This window comes from Vicugna pacos, chromosome 16 (genome assembly GCF_048564905.1).
Source record: "Vicugna pacos chromosome 16, VicPac4, whole genome shotgun sequence".
Classification (NCBI taxonomy): Eukaryota; Metazoa; Chordata; class Mammalia; order Artiodactyla; family Camelidae; genus Vicugna; species Vicugna pacos.
The window spans coordinates 32,551,237-32,566,091 of NC_133002.1; the positions used below are offsets into that span (position 1 = coordinate 32,551,237).

The 14,855-nt window shown below is 38.3% G+C and overlaps 1 pseudogene; it reads right to left on the reverse strand.

Annotated features, from left to right (window-relative positions):
* Positions 1-1,478: 1,478 nt before the first annotated feature.
* LOC102534074 (olfactory receptor 1D2-like) lies at positions 1,479-2,418 on the reverse strand (annotated as a pseudogene).
* Between the last annotated feature and the right edge of the window lie 12,437 nt (positions 2,419-14,855).

A 14,855-nucleotide genomic window follows, 5' to 3' on the forward strand; every position in this document is an offset into this window, starting at 1 on the left:
TTCAGCTTTATTTTGAGTAGTATTTTCCAAGTATGCCTGTTTCTATTCTTACTCCTAAGGTTTATAGATTTTTATGCTTTCAGTGTATCTTTTTTTTTTTGCTTTTTTTTTAACATTTTTTATTGATTTATAATCATTTTACAGTGTTGTGTCAAATTCCAGTGTTCACAATTTTTCAGTCATTCATGGACATATACACACTCATTGTCACATTTTTTTCTCTGTGAGTTATCATAACATTTTGTGTATATTTCCCTGTGCTATACAGTGTAATCTTGTTTATCTATTCTGCAATTTTGAAATCCCAGTCTATCCCTTCCCACCCTCCACCCCCCCGGCAACCACAAGTCTGTATTCTCTGTCTGTGAGTCTATTTCTGTCCTGTATTTACGCTTTGTTTTTGTTTGTTTGTTTTTGTTTCAGTGTATCTCTTTTAAATACATTTATCTGTATTTTATTTTTAATCAATCTGCTGAATAGTACCTTTTAACTGATAAGTTAGGTCCGTTTACACTTACTGTAATTTTATCTACTTATCAGTAGACTTGGGCCCCTTATTAATGTTTGCAATCCTGTTTGAGGCCCATAATGGACATTAAGTTATTCATCAGTTGAATGAATTGGTGAATGACCGAATGAACATCAAAAATGTGAAGACTGGGTCTCACAATTACCTCCTCTCCTGCTGTCTCCACCACTACTCCTGTTCACGAGTGTATGTTAATATGCTTGAGAGTTTTGTTTAAAGGGAAGGATGGAGTTGTTGCATGAAGAAGAGATAAGAGGTGAGGAGCCATGGAAATAAAGGACAGGATGGACTTCCCAAGGACAAAGACTGACTTTTTTTTCAGAGAAAAGAAACACAGGAAAAAGACAAGAGAGGCAGTATTGCTTTGGAGCCCAAAGGTTAAAAAATCAACCCAGAGCAAAAGAGAGGAATCTTCTTGCCATTTCTAACTGAACCATAGGGGCTGTGTCCAGAGGGACTGTGGGTCAGGACTGAAGCAGTGACCTCCCCCTGGCTGTACATCAGGTAAGGGGCAGCCTCACCCAGGACACCTGCAGTGGAGATAGCACAAGGTATCTTCTGTAAATGGCTTGTAGGGCATTATCCTAAGAAAAGGCCAGAGCTTCAGGAACATGAGTGGATATATGTCAGAGAACAGGATTGACTTCCCTAGGCTATAACTTTATGTACCTGGATAAGGCTGGGACCATGGTCTTGTGTCAGGCAAGTTGAAGGATTTGACCCTGCAAACTTCTCATATTAGTCTTAGTGTGACCTTATTTATTGCCAAGGAGGGTGAGATCTAAGGGATATTGAGTTATACATAGATGTCTTGTCTTTACCACAAATCAATTAACTCATTCTGGGCTAGCTCTATGTCCTAATTACCTGTATACCATACAGGATAATGCCTTGCACATGATGGAGGAAATTCCCAAACATCACTTCAATGCCCTTTCCAAAATCATCCTCATGTCAACCTCTGGAAGGCTTCCCTAGGAGGAGTCTTCTCAGAGCCCCATGCATGCCCTTGTTCCTCAGGCTGTAGATGAAAGGGTTCATCATGGGGGTCACCACAGCATACACCACTGTGGCCACTGAGTCCTTCATGGGGTAGCTGTGGAGGGGCTTCAGATATACCATGCAAAGTATCCCATAGAAGAGGGAGACCACAGCCAAATGGGAGGCACAGGTGGAGAAGGCTTTATAATTGCTAGAGGCTGAGGGTATTTGGAGGATGGCTCTGACAATCCGGACATAGGACATGAGCATGAACCCAAAGAGGATGAAGAAGATGAAGCAGCCTGTGGCAGTAAGCACTGTATGATTGACTTGGGTGTTAGAACATGCGAGTCTCAACAGGACATCTCACAGAAGATGTAATGGATCTTCCAGGACCCACAGAAGCTCACCCTTGTCATGAGGAGGGTGTGGATGAGGCCATAGAGGACGGAGAGTGCCCAACACAAGGTCAGGAGTGAAATACAAAGCCCAGGGCTCATGGCCGTGGTGTAGTGCAGGGGACGGCAGATGGCCACATAGTGGTCATATGCCATTGTGGCTAGGAGGAGGTTGTCCAGGGTCACCAAGGAGACCAGGAAGTAGAGCTGTGTCAGAGTAGGACACAGTGTAGGAGATGGCTTTGTTCTGGGACTGAAGGTTCACCAGCATTTTGGGGATTGTGTTGGTGACAAAGAAGAGATCGGTGAAGGAGAGTTGGCCAGGAAGAAGTCCATGGGCGTGTGCAGGCGGGAGTCAGAGCCAATGGCCAGGATGATGGACACATTTCCCACCACCATGACCAGGTACATGGACAGGAATATCCAAAACAGAACCCACTGCTGCTGAGGATGCTCTGAGAGCCCCAGGAGCAGGAACTTGGAGACACCACTCTGGTTGCCACCATCCATTTTTCTGACTGTCTGCAACATCAGCACCGACAAACGTCTACTAAGTGCCCTCAATTCACTAAAGACATTTCAAAAAGTAAAATCCACTGTTGTCTTACCATTAACAATAGCTTAGGCTAAATTTTATACTTTGTTTTTGGTATCAGAAACAATGTAAGAGACAGAAAACAGAACCTGGAAAATCTTCATATGACTTAGTCATTCTAGGCAAGTTCTAATCGGGCATACTTAATATTATAGGAACAATGCCTGTGTCTTATTTTAAATCATATCATGTTACAACCATCTTGAAGTGCTTACAAAATTAGTATGTTATGATGTTATATTGATTTAAATGATATTTAGAACAAGTATATGCAGTAAAAGAAACTGATGTTATACAACTGAACAAAGGAGAAAAGTAAAAATACTGGAAAGGAAATGGAAAAATTACCAGTATTTGCTGATAGGATGATCTGTCCAGGAAGTCTAAAACAATCAACTGAAGTGTTATTAGAAATAAAGGGATTTCAAAGCGCTTGAAATTAAGTCTGGGGTTTTACACTGAGGCAAGTTACCTAGCTCTTTAAGATCCCATTTCTTCATGAGAAAAATGAGTTGAGGTGAAAGTAAAATTAACTACTAAAGCGCTTAACACAAATAGCTGGCCTGCAGTGAGCACTCAAGAAAGATTCTTTATTATTATTCTATGTAAATAGTAATCAAGAATAATAAAATTAAAATATGTGAAATGATCCCTTCCACAGCGACAACTAAAAAAATCTGTGCATTAAAAACTGTTAACAAGAATTAGTCAGGGCCTTTAAATTCTCCAGAGAAGCATATAGTAAAAACTTGATAAATGGGTAGGCATATTAAGATTCCAAAGATGCATATTCTACTGAACGAATCTAAACCTGAGCTTGTTTGAAGTCAAAATTCTAACAAGATTTTTAAGAAAGAAAATCTCATCTAAGTTTAATCTAAAAATAAATGTGAAAGTAAGGAAATGTTGAAAGAGAGCAAGGGGAGACCTCCTGTGCCAAATATAAAGGACTCTGAAACAGTGTGGTACTGGTGTTGGAATAAACAGATCAATAGAACTGGAGAGAAACTTCAGATGCAGACCAAATAACCTGTAGGATATTGTCGATTATTGTGGGACCATGTTTATCAAGAGACAGATTTTTGTATTGGTCAATAAATGGCATTGAGGCAACTGTCTGTTTTGGGAGAAATACAAGATCAATGTTTTGCTTCTTATCAAGCACATTTCAGGCATAACAACAATGAAAGTAACTTAATGTGTCTTTTTTCCTTTTGAAAACCTAATATATAGAAATTAAATTTTAAAAATTCAAAAAAAATAAAAGGGGAGAACATGTAAATAAGATACATTGAATTCCACTATATGGAGATAGATAACAACTCTTTACATTTTCATGTTTTCATTATTTGAGATGTGAAGGATGAAAAAAGCCAGTCTATGAAGTCTTGATCAGAGAGCACTACAGGAAGAGAGTTGCATGTACAAAAGACCTGAGCTGTGCCTTTGTTGTGTTCAAGGAATTAAATATGGATCAGTATGGCTGGAGTGAACAGGAGAGTAGTGAGATGTAGGATTGTACAGGTAAGCAGGGCTCAGGTCATTCAGTTAATTGTTAAGATTTTAAATTTTCTTCTAAGTGCAGTAAAGAGCCTTAAAATGCTTTAGCAGAAGATGGTGTATATATTTAGTAACAATCTTTCTGCTTGTGTTTTGCTAATAATATTTTAATAATTAGCTATGTCTTTTCATTTTTAATCCATGATTTTTCAGTACCTATTACATTAATAGCTCTGGTAATACTGAAATACACTTCCATCCCAGTATAAAACACAAAAATTGATTTCCAATTGTTTTATTTAGACTTTTGTAGTCATATTTATAAATGAGGTTTATCTATGGTTTCTTTTTTTATGTGCCATCCTTTTTTTTTTTTTCCAAGTTTTTTTTTCCACTTTTTTTTTTTTACATTTTTATTGATTCATAATCATTTTACAGTGTTGTGTCAAATTCCAGTGTTCAGTACAATTTTTCAGTCATACATGGACATATACACACTCATTGTCACATTTTTTTCTCTGTGATTTATCATAACATTTTGTGTATATTTCCCTGTGCTATACAGTGTAATCTTGTTTATCTGTTCTACAATTTTGAAATCCCAGTCTATCCCTTCCCACCCTCTACCCCCCCCCCCCCCCGGTAACCACAAGTCTGTATTCTCTGTCCATGAGTCCATTTCTGTTCTGTATTTATGCTTTGTTTTTGTTTGTTTGTTTGTTTTTGTTTTTTAGATTCCACATATGAGCGATCTCATATGGTATTTTTCTTTCTCTTTCTGGCTTACTTCACTTAGAATGACATTCTCTAGGAGCATCCATGTTGCTGCAAATGGCATTATGTTGTCGGTTTTTATGGCTGAGTAGTATTCCATTGGATAAATATACCACATCTTCTTTATCCAGTCACCTGTTGATGGACATTTAGGTTGTTTCCATGTTTTGGCTATTGTAAATAGTGCTGCTATGAACATTGGGGTGCAGGTGTCATCCTGAAGTAGATTTCCTTCTGGGTACAAGCCCAGGAGTGGGATTCCTGGGTCATATGGTAAGTCTATTCCTAGTCTTTTGAGGAATCGCCACACTGTTTTCCATAGTGGCTGCACCAAACTGCATTCCCACCAGCAGTGTAGGAGGGTTCCCCTTTCTCCACAGCCTCTCCAGCATTTGTCATTTTTGGATTTTTTAATGACGGCCACTCTGACTGGTGTGAGGTGATACCTCATTGTAGTTTTGATTTGCATTTCTCTGATAATTAGTGATATTGAACATTTTTTCATGTGTTTTTTGATCATTTGTATGTCTTCCTTGGCGAATTGCTTGTTTAGGTCTTCTGCCCATTTTTGGATTGGGTTGTTTATTTTTTTCTTATTGAGTCGTATGAGCTGCTTATATATTTTGGAGATCAAGCCTTTGTCAGTTTCACTTGCAAAAATTTTCTCCCATTCCGTAGGTTTTCTTCTTGTTTTATCTCTGGTTTCCTTTGCTCTGCAGAAGCTTGTAAGTTTCATTAGGTCCCATTTGTTTATTCTTGCTTTTATTTCTTCTAGGAGAAAATTTTTGAAATGTATGTCAGATAATGTTTTGCCTATGTTTTCCTCTAGGAGGTTTATTGTATCTTGTCTTATGTTTAAGTCTTTAATCCATTTTGAGTTGATTTTTGTATATGGTGTAAGGGTGTGTTCTAGCTTCATTGTTTTACATGCTGCTGTCCAGTTTTCCCAACACCATTTGCTGAAGAGACTGTCTTTATTCCATTGTATATTCTTGCCTCCTTTGTCGAAGATGAGTTGACCAAAAGTTTGTGGGTTCATTTCTGGGCTCTCTATTCTGTTCCATTGGTCTATATGTCTGTTTTGGTACCAATACCATGCTGTCTTGATGACTGTAGCTCTATAGTATTGTCTGAAGTCTGGGAGAGTTATTCCTCCAGCTTCTTTCTTTCTCTTCAGTAATGCTTTAGCAATTCTAGGTCTTTGATGGTTCCATATAAATTTTATTATGATTTGTTCTAGTTCTGTGAAATATGTCCTGGGTAATTGGATAGGGATTGCATTAAATCTGTAGATTGCCTTGGGCAGTGTGACCATTTTAACAATATTGATTCTTCCAATCCAAGAGCATGGAATATCTTTCCATTTTTTAAAGTCTTCTTTAATTTCCTTCATCAATGGTTTATAGTTTTCTGTGTATAATTCTTTCACCTCCTTGGTTAGATTTATTCCCAGATATTTTATTACTTTGGGTGCTATTTTAAAGGGGATTGTTTCTTTACTTTCTTTTTCTGTTGATTTATCGTTAGTGTAAAGAAAGGCAACTGATTTTTGAACATTAATTTTGTAACCTGCTACCTTGCTGAATTCTTCGATCAGCTCTAGTAGCTTTTTTGTGGACCTTTTAGGGTTTTCTATATATAGTAACATGTCATCAGCATATAATGACACTTTTACCTCTTCTTTTCCAATTTGGATCCCTTTTATTTCTTCCTCTTGCCTGATTGCTGTGGCTAGGACTTCCAGGACTATGTTGAATAGGAGTGGTGATAGTGGGCATCCTTGTCTTGTCCCAGATTTTAGTGGGAAGCTTTTGAGTTTTTCACCGTTGAGAACTATGCTGGCTGTAGGTTTGTCATATATAGCTTTTATTATGTTGAGATATGTTCCCTCTATACCCACTTTGGCGAGAGTTTTTATCATAAATGGGTGTTGAATTTTATCAAATGCTTTTTCTGCATCGATTGAGATGATCATGTGGTTTTTGTCCTTTCTCTTGTTGATGTGATGTATTACATTGATTGATTTGCGTATGTTGAACCAGCCTTGTGTCCCTGGGATGAACCCCACTTGGTCATGATGTATAATCTTTTTTATGTGTTGTTGGATTCTATTTGCTAAAATTTTGGTGAGGATTTTGGCGTCTATGTTCATCAGTGATATTGGCCTATAATTCTCTTTTTTTGTAGTGTCTTTGCCTGGTTTTGGTATCAGGGTGATGGTGGCTTCATAGAAAGAGTTTGGGAGTATTCCCTCCTTTTCAATCGTCTGGAAGAGTTTGAGAAGGACTGGTATGAGTTCTTCTTTGTATGTTTGGTAGAATTCCCCGGTGAAGCCGTCCGGTCCTGGACTTTTATTTGTAGGGAGGTTTTTAATTGCTATTTCTATTTCCTTTCTAGTGATCGGGTTGTTCAAGTGTTCAGTTTCTTCTTGATTCAGTTTTGGTGGACAGTATGTTTCCAGAAACTTGTCCATCTCCTCTAGGTTATCCAGTTTGGTTCCATATAGTTTTTCATAATATTCTCGTATGATATTCTGTATTTCTATTTTGTTTGTTGTAATTTCTCCATTTTCCTTTCTTATTTTGCTAATTTGTGCTCTCTCTTTTTTCTTTTTTGTGAGTTTGGCCAGAGGTTTGTCGATTTTATTTACTTTTTCAAAAAACCAACTTTTGGTTTGGTTGATTTTTTCTATGGTCTTGTTAATCTCTATTGTATTTAATTCCTCTCTGATCTTTATTATTTCCTTCCTTCTGCTGCTTTTTGGGGCTTTTTGTTCTTCTTTTTCTAATTGATTTAGGTGGTGGGTTAACTTGTTTATTTGAGATTGTTCTTCTTTTTTGAGAAAGGCCTGTATCGCTATAAATTTCCCTCTTAGCACTGCCTTTGCTGTGTCCCATAGGTTTTGAGTGGTTGTGCTTTCATTATCATTTGTCTCAAGGTATTTTTTAATTTCAGCTTTGATTTCCTCATTGATCCATTGTTTTTTCAATAACATATTGTTTAATCTCCATGCTTTTCTTTTTTTCTCCTTTGTTTCTCTGTTGTTGATTTCCAGTTTCATGGCATTGTGGTCAGTAAAGATGCTTGAGATAATTTCTATCTTCTTAAATTTGTTGAGGTTTCTTTTGTGTCCAAGTACATGATCAATCCTGGAAAATGTTCCATGTGCACTTGAAAAGAATGTATATTCTATTTTTTGGGGGTGTAAAGCTCTGAAAATGTCCACCAAATCTAGTTTTTCTATTGTAGTATTTAATTTCTCTGTTGCCTTGTTTATTTTCTGTCTGGAAGATCTGTCTAGTGATGTTAATGCAGTGTTAAAATCTCCAACTATGATTGTATTCCCATCAATATCCCCCTTTATCTCTGTTAGTAATTCTTGTATGTACTTAGGTGCTCCTATATTGGGTGCATATATATTAACGAGTGTAATATCTTCATCTTGTATCACTCCTTTAATCATTATAAAATGTCCTTCTTTATCTTTCTTTATGGCCTTTGTTTTAAAGTCTATTTTGTCTGAAATCAGTACTGCAACACCTGCTTTTTTGGCTTTTCCATTTGCATGGAATATCCTTTTCCATCCTTTCACTCTCAATCTATATGTGTCCTTCTCCCTAAAGTGGGTCTCTTGTATGCAGCATATTGAAGGTTCTTGCTTTATTATCCAGTCTGCCACTCTATGTCTTTTGACTGGAGCATTTAGTCCATTAACATTTACAGTAATTAATGATAGATGTGTGTTTATTGCCATTTTGAACTTATCTTTGCAGTTGAATTGGTATATCCTCTTTGTTCCTTTCTTCTTCCTTTTGTGGTTTGGTAATTTTCCTTTGTATTATCATGGATTTTATTTAATTTTTGTGACTCCCTTGTAAACTTTTGACTTGTGGTTACCCTTTTTTGTAAATCTATTAACCTATACCCGTTTTTAATAAACTGATAATAACATGATCTCAAACCCATCCTACTGTTAAAAAAATTTTAAAAAAGAAAGAAAAAAAATTCTATATTTCCCTGCCTCCCTCTCCCACTCTCAGTGATTTGTATGTCTTCTTTTATAATTTCGTGTTTTCTTTATTTGTAATTCATGAGTTATCACCTTTCCAGTTGTACGTTTCTCATTTCTGTAGCATCCTGCTGCTTTTCTATTTAGAATAGCCCTTTCAATATTTCTTTTAGCATGGGTTTAGTGTTGCTAAACTCCTGCAGCTTTTTTTTTGTCTGTGAAACTCTTTATTTCTCCTTCTATCCTAAAGGATAGCCTTGCTGGATAAAGTATCCTAGGCTGCATCTTTTTTTCATTCAGGGCTTTGAATATATCTTGCCACTCCCTTCTGGCCTGTAGTGTTTGTGTAGAGAAATCAGCTGAGAGCCTTATGGGGGTTCCCTTGTAGTTCACTCTTTGCTTTTCTCTTGCTGCCTTTAGAATCATTTCTTTATCCTTGACTCTGGCCATCTTGATTATGATATGTCTTGGTGTGGGTCTATTTGGGTTCTTCTTGTTTGGGACCCTCTGAGCTTCCTGTACTTGTATATCTGATTCCTTCTTTAAGTTTGGGAAGTTTTCAGTCATGATTTCTTCAAAAACCTTTTCAATCCCCTTTGATCCTTCTTCCCCTTCTGGGACCCCTATTATGCGAAGATTGGGACGCTTTATATTATCCCATAGGTCCCTTATGCTATTATCATTATTTTTTATTTGCTTATCTTGTAGTTCTTCTGAATGGGTGCTTTCTGTTGCCCTGTCTTCTAGATCACTAATTCGTTCCTCTGCATTAACTAGTCGGCTTTGCACAGCTGTTAGATCATTCCTCATCTCTGTCATTGAGTTTTCCCATTTTGCTTGGCTCTTCTTTATAGCTTCAATTTCATTTTTGACATATTTTATTTCTCTAAGCATTATCTCTTAATTCCTTCAGCAATTTGATCACTCCTTTTTTGAAATCTTGATCTAGTAGGCTATCGATGTCTATTTCATTGAGCTTTCTTTCAGGGGATTCCTCTTGTTCTTTTAATTGGGAAAGGTTTCTCTGCTTCTTCATCTTGCTCATACCTCTCTGGCACTGTGGTTTATGAAGTATCAGTTGTCTATTTTGGATCTTAAGGATTTTATCTATCTAATGCCTATTTAGGAATAGAACTTAGAAAAAAAAAGAAACAAAGAGAAAAGAATAAGAGAGAAAGATTTTTAAAAGAAGGGAGAAAGAGGGTTTGAAAACAATGTATAATGAATAATAGAAGAACGGGTTGTAGCAGAGTATTAACCGGGTGGAGAAGTCCTTTTAAAACCTTAAAAAAAAAAAAAAGGGGGGTGGGGAGATGAATATATGTGTTTGAAGCCTGTGTCTAATCAATAACAGGACATCAAAACCCAAGAGAAATAGAAATGAATTAAGAAGTAAAAATTAAAAGAGTAATTGAAAATAGAACAGGTAAAAACCGATTAAAACAAAACAAAACAGAAACAAAAACAGAAAACAAAAAAACAAAACAAAGCAAAACAAAAACCAAAAAAAAAAAAGGGGGGGGTTGTCGGTGTTCTCCTGGAGTCTGTGTGCTTTTAATGTGAAGTCCTTCTGTCTTCGTCCTGTTTTGGAAGCTCAGCTTGTTTTCATAGGCCCTCCGTTGGCACCCTCTTCTGTGCTGCTCCCAGCACCTGTCGGCAAGCAAATCGCGCCTCCTCCTAACACGGGGTCAGATGCAGCTCTCCTCTGCTGCGGGCGGGCGGGTCACTGCCCCTCTGGATGCCGCAGACAGATGTTGCAGACTGGCCAGGCAGGAGGGCGGGTCGTGCCCCTTCCCAGCACCTCGGTCAGGGGTTGTGTTCCTGCCCGACAGGCGGGGGGCCGCTCTCCCCCTGCCTGCGCCGCCGGTAGCTCCGCTGCTCTGTGCGGCTGCGCGCTCTGCGCCGGCGCTCCGCCCTGGCCGGCGCTCCGCCCGGGTCGCACTCCGCCCGGGTCGCGCTCTGCGTGTGGGCTCGGGGAAGACCCAGGGGCAGCCTCGTCCCTGCTCCGAGCCAAGACCGAGATGCTTGTTTGTCTTTGTGGATCAAGTTCTCTGGGGTACCAGAATGGAAGGGTCCTATCTGCCCAGGGCTGTAGGCCCGTCTCAGTCTGGCCCTTGAGGCTGCTAAGCCCTTCGGTGCGGACGCAGGTTTCGTCTCTGCCCCCGCCTGGGTGTTAAGCGCCGGAGAATATGGCGGCTCTGCCTGGGCCCCGCCCCTCTTCCCTTGAAAAGTTTCCGCGTGTTTTCAGAGATGGGGGTATGCACCCTTCCCCCGAGAGCACATCAACCTTGCTGTTTTATGGAGGGCCCAGCTTGTTCTGTCCTGTACACCCACAGCCCTGGCGCTCAGCCCCTTGCAGTCCCCCGGAGTTTCCTCCGTGCAGCCGCCCCCGTCCTCCGCCCAGATTATGCAGCCTGGCCCTGCCCGCTGCTGCCGGCCCGCGTCTCAGGCTGGTTGTCGGGGGGACGCTCTGTGCCCGTTTAACTTAGTTCTGTCAGACAAGGGCTGCTCTGTACAGATCCGAGCCTCGGAGGCTCCCCCTCCGTCCCGCTGGCCTCTCAGTTGGAGAGGGGAGACCCAGCGAGCAAGCGCCAGTCCTCCTTTGCCACTCCCTCCCCGCGGGACCCGTCCCGCGCTGCTTTGCCTTTTGTTCTTTCTTTTTTCCTTTTCTCCTACCAGATTTTTGGCGTCTTTATCTTTTGAAGAGGGCGATGATCTGTTGGAGTTCCGCAGGTGCTCTGGTTGGCTGAGTGGGTCTGTAGATGTGGGTCTTGGTGTATTTGTGGGAGAGGGTGGCTTACAAGCGTCCTTCTACTCCGCCATCTTGCCCGGAAGTCCATGTGCCATCCTTTTTGATATGCTTTGTTTGCGTTATCTTCCATCTTAAGCTTATGTTCACTTATTGTCAGTTTCTACTATTAGAAATTTGTTGAAATTTCTTCAGTAACTTAAGATGTAAATTTTAAAAGAAGCCTCAGGAAATTCATTTCCCCAAAATAGCTTATAATACATTGCAATCTGCTGATTATACACAAAAAAATCCAGTGTGAATAATTCAGGCTATACAGAAAAATTTAAAGTGAAAGAAAGTTAAACATCACCCCAAATTCTACCTTGCAGCAGTGTTAACATTTTGGTGAGCATACTTCCGTTTGTTTTTTCTTTCAATCATCTTTATTAACCCAACAATGTGATGGAGAACTTTCTCCAAGTCACTGTTGTAACTTTATTACTGATTTTTCCCTCTTTGAATAACCTTATATTTCTGCCTGCATAATGTTTTCTTTAATGTTAAAATTTACCAAGTTCTGTTTAGGAATTACATTGAATTTCACTATGTGAAGATGGATAAGAACTTTTCCCATTTTGATGTTTTTATTATTTGAGATGTGAAGGATATTTCTCCTTTCGTTGATTTATCTGACTTAGAATGTCTTTTCCAATCTAAAAATTATGTCTTTCATTTAATGAGAACTTTTCTTTTTTTCCTTTATTTTTTTTTCTGCTGCACTTCTTGGAATTTATATTATATGTTGGATAATAATTAGCATTTCATTTTGATGACTCTCCTCCATCTCCTCCCCTAAAACCCATAGTAAGTCTTCGAAAATGAATAGATAATTTTAAATAGTATTTTAGGCAGGCGTAATAGTCTAAAAGGAGTATCATTCCATGTATTCAAGTGAATAGTCCTTTTATGTAAAAGACTCTTTATGAAAGAAGAGAAAACTTAGATTTATTCATGACATCAGTGGCAGGAGGATACTACATTTTTCAAAAGAGTGCTCCTCTATCAAGAAATCTTGCTTTTCAGTGAAAAATAAGATTATGAAATTTAAAAATATAATGGATTAGGTGTCTTGACTTTTATCATGACAGTGTGAGGAGCTCCATTGTCCCACTCCCCAGTAACACTGGTGAAAATATAAAAATATAAGGATTTGAAACCTGTGGAAATGGTCCTAAGGACTAACAGCAAATGAAAAACATGTATTCATGAACATCTTTGAAAATTTAGTAGGAAATGTTGCGAGTAAAAGGATGGGAAAACATAGCCTGCAAAAAGAAACCACTGAAAAACTAAGGTGGGCATACATTAGTCTTTAAATATGAGAGTAGGCTTTAGAGATTAAAAATAGGCTTTAATTTTAAAATGTTACTAGAGATAAGGGAGGGCATTTTATAATGATAGATTGATCAGTAAGATATAACAATTATGAACACATATATAGCAAAATATATAATAAAAAAAGGAGAAATATATAATTTAAGAAGAATATGTAGAGAATAGAGTATCATACTTTGCATAGTGGGTAGAACAACTCAGCAGATCGGCAAGGAAACAGAAGACTTGAACAACACTGTAAATCGACTATGTCTAATCAGTACTCTGCCCAGCAACAACAGAACAACACTCTTTTCAAGTGCCATTGGAACATTCTCCAGGATAGATCTCCAGAATGACCAAAACAATCTTAAAAAACAAAAACAAATTTGGAGAACTCACATTTTTTCAACTTCAAAAACTTACTACAAAAAACAATTAATGAAGACAGTGTGGTACTGGCACAAGGATAAACATACAGATCAATGGAATAGAATTGAGAGTCCAGAAATAAATGCATGTGTCTGTGGTCATCTGATTTTCAACAAGAGTGCCAAGATCATTCAGTGGGGAAAAGATTCAACAAATTAGTGCTGGGACACCAGGATAGCTACATACCAAAGGTGGACCCTTATCTCACACCATATATAAAAATTAACTTGAAATGAATCAAGACTTAACTACAAGAGATAAAACTATAAAACTCTTAGAAGAAAACACAGGGGAATCTTCATGATCTTGAGTTTGATGAAGAATTTTCAGCTATAATACCAAAAGCATGAGCAACAAAATTAAAAATACACATTCACAAGAATGGCATTGATAGCAAAAAGACAGTGAAAAATTATGCCATATTTTACTTCATAAAAGTGAAATACTTCCCACATCAAAACGTTGTAATACAACTAAACACAAACAAACAAAAAATACCGAAAAACACTTGCCATGTATGTGATAGACAGAGGTTTAATATGCTTCATATAGAAAGAATTATCGTAAACTGATGATGAAATTATCACCCCCCTCCACTGGAAAACAGCAATAGACAGGAACATGCAATTCATAAAAGAAGGAATTCGAAGTCAGTAAACATACGAACAAACATATAACTTCATTACTTATCAAAAGATGGGATGAATAGGCAGCTTTATATCTGATGAAAGGAAATAAATGGCTACAACTTTCTAGAGGGAAACTTGACATTCCATTTTGAAAGCTCTTAAAAAGGAAATCCCTTTGAGCAATCATAGTTTTAGGGATTTTTCTTATAATCAGATACATAAATATGTATATATAAGATGGTTATCAGAACCTTGTTACAAATAGTAAAAAAATAAAAAGAAACAACTGATTAGAAATATAAAGTGCACAATCCATACAATGAAATGAAACCCTTATGAATAGACATGTGTTCCATATATATGTATGCTCATGATACTTGTTAAATTAAGAAATGTAGTTTACTCTTATCTTGGGAAGTAGAAAAATGACTGATTATGCTTATGTAATACTATAGGATCTACTTTTGGGGTCACTGTGAGGAGGAAACAAATGCATGTCAGGTGCTTCACACTGGCCATGCACCACCCTCCCTGCTGCACAAAGCTTGCTTTCTGCATCACAGATCTGATCACATGTCTTCCCAGTAGTAACTGAGCTCCCCATTTCTTCCGGAAAAGCCCGTGTTTGTGGTCAGGTGGTCAAACCCCAGATTGCCTCTGCCTCAGTGGATCTCAGGGTCTCTCTATTCCAGCACTCCCTTAAGCTTGTATATATATTTTTTTAGCATGCACAGTGCTTTGCCTTGGTCCTTTGGACCAGTTGTTCTTTTTCTCTGAATTTTCAGTGAATGCATTATCCACTCTTGCTATTCCATTGTTAGCCTGGCAAGCTCCAACTCAAGCATCTCCTGCTGCATCTCTTCCTGCCACAAAGGTGTCACTTAAAGCTCTGTATTATTTCCT